Raw genomic sequence first — 5,858 nt, 5'->3', positions numbered from 1 at the left:
AAGTGTCTTTGTGTTTCTCCTCAGATGTAATTTCTGTGAAAACAGACAAGCAGCTGAAGTTGGATGTTCTGTTACCAAATGCTGATAAAGTGCAGCATCAAACCAAAAGCAACACAGAGTGGAAGGAGGTCTGGAAGAGAAGAGATGGGGTCCAGAATGATCGACTGACTGACACTGATGGAAATTTGATCATTAATGATTTCATAGCCAGTGACGCAGGAACATATATAGTTCTGGACTCTGAAGGAGAACTCTTGATCACAGTGACTGTCAAAGGTGAGAGAAACCCAGTGGATATGTGTATTTAAAAAATAAAAATAAATTATATATAAAAATATATATATATTTTTGTCATGATTTTTTCTCATTCAAACTGAAGTTATATTTAATGACTAACCTTTTATTATCTTCTACAGCATCTGGCTCAGCGAGAAAACACAAAGGTAACACAGAAGAACAGCAGAGTGAGAGGCATTGAGGGCTTTAAAAAAATAAACACATTTAACAATGTAAATTGTGATTTGTGCTCTCTCCTCAGCTCCCAACCTTCCTGCTCCAGGACACTGGAGTTTATCAAAGAAACGTACCAGGTTACGTATGTAACCCAGGTTCCCTGAAGGGAACGAGAGCTACGTCCGAAGACGCTATGGGAACGCCATCAGCGTAACCGGCACTCTGAATATTGTATACAACCAGTCTAATGAATGGGCGAGGCGTCACGGGCGGGGTGACGTCACGACCAGGTATATAAGCACGTGCGGCGGAGCCGGCTTCAGCTTCAAGTCATGAAGCAAGCGCTGGCAGGGATGCCGGAAGTGTGGCTCGGGACGTAGCTCTCGTTCCCTTCAGGGAACCTGGGTTACATACGTAACCTGGTACGTTCCCTTCCAGGAACTTCGAGCTACGTCCGAAGACGCTATGGGAACGCAATACCAACGCCGCCAGACTGACAAGTCCCTGCCTGGTGTCAGGCTGAAAGGACGGAGGAGCCTGGAGTGGCTCTGATGTTGAGGTTGTAAAACCTGGCGAATGTCAGGGGCGTGGACCACCCAGCAGCGTTGCAGATGTCTTGCATGGAGACACCTGCCCAGAAGGCCTTGGAGGCCGCCACACCTCGGGTCGAGTGTGCTCTGACTCCCAACGGCGGGGGAAGGTCAGAGGTCTCGTACACCAGATTGATGGCATCCACTATCCACCTGCTAAGAATGGGCTTCGAAGCTGGAAGGCCCCTCTTAGGCGGACCAAAGCACACGAGCAATTGGTCCGTCTTTCTCCACAGGGCAGCTCTGTGGATGTATGCGTCCAGTGCTCGCACTGGACACACACAGTTGTGCCTTTCCTGGTCGGGCTCCCTGAAGGGAGGAGGACAAAAAGGCCTGGAGTACGACCGGCTGTGGTACGACCGTCAGAACCTTCGGTATGTACCCCGCACGGGGGTAGAGGAAGACTTTCGCCGAACCGGGCGCAAAGTCGATATGCGAAGGGGCCACAGATAGGGCCTGGAGGTCACTCACCCTCCTCAGAGAGGTGATAGCCAGCAGAAAGACGGTCTTGATCGTGAGGAGTCTATCAGTTATCTCCCTGAGAGGCTCGAAGGGTGCTCTGCCCAGAGCCTCTAGTACCACAGCCAGGTCCCACGTGGGGACACGGGGTCGTACAGGTGGCCTCAGCCTCAGCGCACCGCGGAGGAAACGTGTAACCAGGGGTTGTCTGCCCACTGACTGGCCACCGATAAGGGCGTGGTACGACGAGATAGCTGCCACGTAGACCTTAATAGTGGAGTGGGTTAACCCTGCGGAGAAACGGGCCTGCAGGAACTCCAGAACTGCGCGGATCGGGCAGTTGACTGGGTCGTGCTGGCAGTCCCCGCACCATGAAGCGAAGAGTTTCCACTTCAAGGCGTACAGTTTCCTCGTAGAGGGAGCTCTGGATTGGAGGATGGTCTCGACAACCTCGGTTGACAGACCGGAAGCTATGAGTTGTGCCCCCTCAGGGGCCACAGCCTCCAGCGCTCCGGGCGGGGGTGCACAAGGGTGCCCCCGGCCTGTGAGAGGAGATCGCTCCTGATCGGTACCGGCCACGGGGTGCCGTCGAGGAGGGAAATCAGATCTGAGAACCATACTCGGCCCGGCCAGAACGGTGCTACTAACAGTAGGCTGACCGCGTCCCGGCGCACTCTCGCCAAAACTCCCGGGAGCAGAGCGATCGGGGGGAAGGCGTACAGACGAAGCCTCGGCCAGGTCTGTACCATAGCATCCAGTCCCAGAGGCGCTGGAGGAGCTAGAGAGAACCAAAGGGGACATTGCGCCGACTCTCGAGTCGCAAAGAGGTCCACCTGTGCTTGGCCAAAAACCTTCCAAATCTGCTTCACCACCTGGGGGTGAAGCATCCATTCCCCGGGCCTCGGCCCCTGTCTCGACAGGACGTCTGCTCCGACGTTGAGATACCCAGGAATGTGCACAGCTCTCAATGATAGGAGCTTGCCCTGGGACCACACAAGGATCTGGTGTGCCAGCTTGTACAAGGGGCGCGACCGCAGACCTCCTTGGTGGTTGATGTAAGAGACCACTGCCGTGCTGTCGGTGCGGACCAGCACGTGGTGATCTCTCAGGTCTGGGAGGAAGTGCTTGAGAGCACGGAACACAGCTAGGATCTCTAGCCGGTTGATATGCCACGTCAGGTGGCGACCACTCCACAGACCGCGGGCAGGGTGGCCACTCATGACCGCACCCCAACCGGTGAGGGAAGCGTCCGTCGCTAGCGAGACGCGGCGACAAGGAGCTCCCAGCACCGGGCCCTGGGACAAGAACCAGGGTTTCCTCCACATGTCTAAGGCACGGATGCAGCGCCGTGACACCTTGACAGCGCGGAGCGAGTTTCCCCTCAGGGAGACCCCCCTGGTCTTGAGCCACCACTGTAGGGGCCTCATGTACAGCAGGCCAGAAGGAATCACGCTGGACGCAGCTGCCATGAGCCCAAGCAGCCTCTGAAACTGCTTGACAGTGAATGGCTGGCCCTCTCACACTCTCCTGACTGCCGTGAGGATCGACTCGATCCGAGCAGGGGTCAAACGAGCCTGCATCGTGGTCGAATCCCACACCACGCCTAGATAAGTGGTTCTCTGAGCTGGAGAAAGCACACTCTTTTTGGCGTTTAGTCTTAACCCCAAATCCTTCATGTCGGCGAGAACGACATCTCGATGCCGAACTGCCAACTGCTCTGATTGAGCAAGAATCAACCAATCGTCGATATAATTTAGTATGCGGATGCCTTGCAGTCGCAACGGGACCAGTGCCGCATCTACACACTTGGTGAAAGTGCGGGCTGAGAGTGCTAGGCCGAAGGGAAGAACCCGATATTGGTACGCTTTGCCCCCGAAAGCGAACCTCAGGAACTTCCTGTGAGAGGGAAGGATGGACACATGGGAATAGGCGTCTTTGAGGTCTATCGTGACAAACCAGTCCTCGGACCTGATTTGAGACACGATCTGCTTGACTGTCAGCATCTTGAACTTCGGCGGTCTGACTGAGAGGTTCAAGAGACGCAAGTCCAGTATGGGCCTCAGCCCTCCGTCCCTCTTCGGAACAATGAAGCACCGGCTGTAGAAGCCGGTGTACACTTCGTGAGGTGGAACCAACTCTATGGCTTCCTTTTTCAGCAAAGTGTTGACTTCCTGTTCCAGGACCAGAGCCTGCTCGGGGCGGACCGTAGTCACACAGACCCCGTTGAACCGCGGGGGTGGCCCATCGAACTGGATGGAATAGCCAGCCTCTACCGTCCGCAGGACCCAGAGAGACACGTTCGGCAGCCGTTGCCAGGCTGCCAAACAATCTACTAAGGGAATCAGTCTCTCGAGACTGACCTCTGGTGTTTAGAGAAGCGGCCAGACCGCTGTCTTGCTGCGGTGCACCGACAGGAGACGCGTAATCTGGCGGCTGAGGCGAGTTCCTCAGGCCGCTGAAGTCACAGGCGGTAGAACCTGAGAATAACGCTCGCTGGGACCTGCTGTGCCCTGGAACTGCAGGGTTGGTAGACAAATCCCCGGAGGGCACCGAGGGGAGACGGTCACCGTGAGCCGCGGTGTAAGCCGCTCCACCCCGAGAACCATACTCGGCCCGGCCAGAACGGTGCTACTAACAGTAGGCTGACCGCGTCCCGGCGCACTCTCGCCAAAACTCCCGGGAGCAGAGCGATCGGGGGGAAGGCGTACAGACGAAGCCTCGGCCAGGTCTGTACCATAGCATCCAGTCCCAGAGGCGCTGGAGGAGCTAGAGAGAACCAAAGGGGACATTGCGCCGACTCTCGAGTCGCAAAGAGGTCCACCTGTGCTTGGCCAAAAACCTTCCAAATCTGCTTCACCACCTGGGGGTGAAGCATCCATTCCCCGGGCCTCGGCCCCTGTCTCGACAGGACGTCTGCTCCGACGTTGAGATACCCAGGAATGTGCACAGCTCTCAATGATAGGAGCTTGCCCTGGGACCACACAAGGATCTGGTGTGCCAGCTTGTACAAGGGGCGCGACCGCAGACCTCCTTGGTGGTTGATGTAAGAGACCACTGCCGTGCTGTCGGTGCGGACCAGCACGTGGTGATCTCTCAGGTCTGGGAGGAAGTGCTTGAGAGCACGGAACACAGCTAGGATCTCTAGCCGGTTGATATGCCACGTCAGGTGGCGACCACTCCACAGACCGCGGGCAGGGTGGCCACTCATGACCGCACCCCAACCGGTGAGGGAAGCGTCCGTCGCTAGCGAGACGCGGCGACAAGGAGCTCCCAGCACCGGGCCCTGGGACAAGAACCAGGGTTTCCTCCACATGTCTAAGGCACGGATGCAGCGCCGTGACACCTTGACAGCGCGGAGCGAGTTTCCCCTCAGGGAGACCCCCCTGGTCTTGAGCCACCACTGTAGGGGCCTCATGTACAGCAGGCCAGAAGGAATCACGCTGGACGCAGCTGCCATGAGCCCAAGCAGCCTCTGAAACTGCTTGACAGTGAATGGCTGGCCCTCTCACACTCTCCTGACTGCCGTGAGGATCGACTCGATCCGAGCAGGGGTCAAACGAGCCTGCATTGTGGTCGAATCCCACACCACGCCTAGATAAGTGGTTCTCTGAGCTGGAGAAAGCACACTCTTTTTGGCGTTTAGTCTTAACCCCAAATCCTTCATGTCGGCGAGAACGACATCTCGATGCCGAACTGCCAACTGCTCTGATTGAGCAAGAATCAACCAATCGTCGATATAATTTAGTATGCGGATGCCTTGCAGTCGCAACGGGACCAGTGCCGCATCTACACACTTGGTGAAAGTGCGGGCTGAGAGTGCTAGGCCGAAGGGAAGAACCCGATATTGGTACGCTTTGCCCCCGAAAGCGAACCTCAGGAACTTCCTGTGAGAGGGAAGGATGGACACATGGGAATAGGCGTCTTTGAGGTCTATCGTGACAAACCAGTCCTCGGACCTGATTTGAGACACGATCTGCTTGACTGTCAGCATCTTGAACTTCGGCGGTCTGACTGAGAGGTTCAAGAGACGCAAGTCCAGTATGGGCCTCAGCCCTCCGTCCCTCTTCGGAACAATGAAGCACCGGCTGTAGAAGCCGGTGTACACTTCGTGAGGTGGAACCAACTCTATGGCTTCCTTTTTCAGCAAAGTGTTGACTTCCTGTTCCAGGACCAGAGCCTGCTCGGGGCGGACCGTAGTCACACAGACCCCGTTGAACCGCGGGGGTGGCCCATCGAACTGGATGGAATAGCCAGCCTCTACCGTCCGCAGGACCCAGAGAGACACGTTCGGCAGCCGTTGCCAGGCTGCCAAACAATCTACTAAGGGAATCAGTCTCTTGAGACTGACCTCTGGTG

Source organism: Barbus barbus (assembly GCF_936440315.1).
Source record: "Barbus barbus genome assembly, chromosome: 19".
Taxonomy (NCBI): Eukaryota; Metazoa; Chordata; class Actinopteri; order Cypriniformes; family Cyprinidae; genus Barbus; species Barbus barbus.
The sequence above is the reverse complement of the archived record's forward strand: the minus strand, read 5'-3'. Positions refer to the sequence as shown.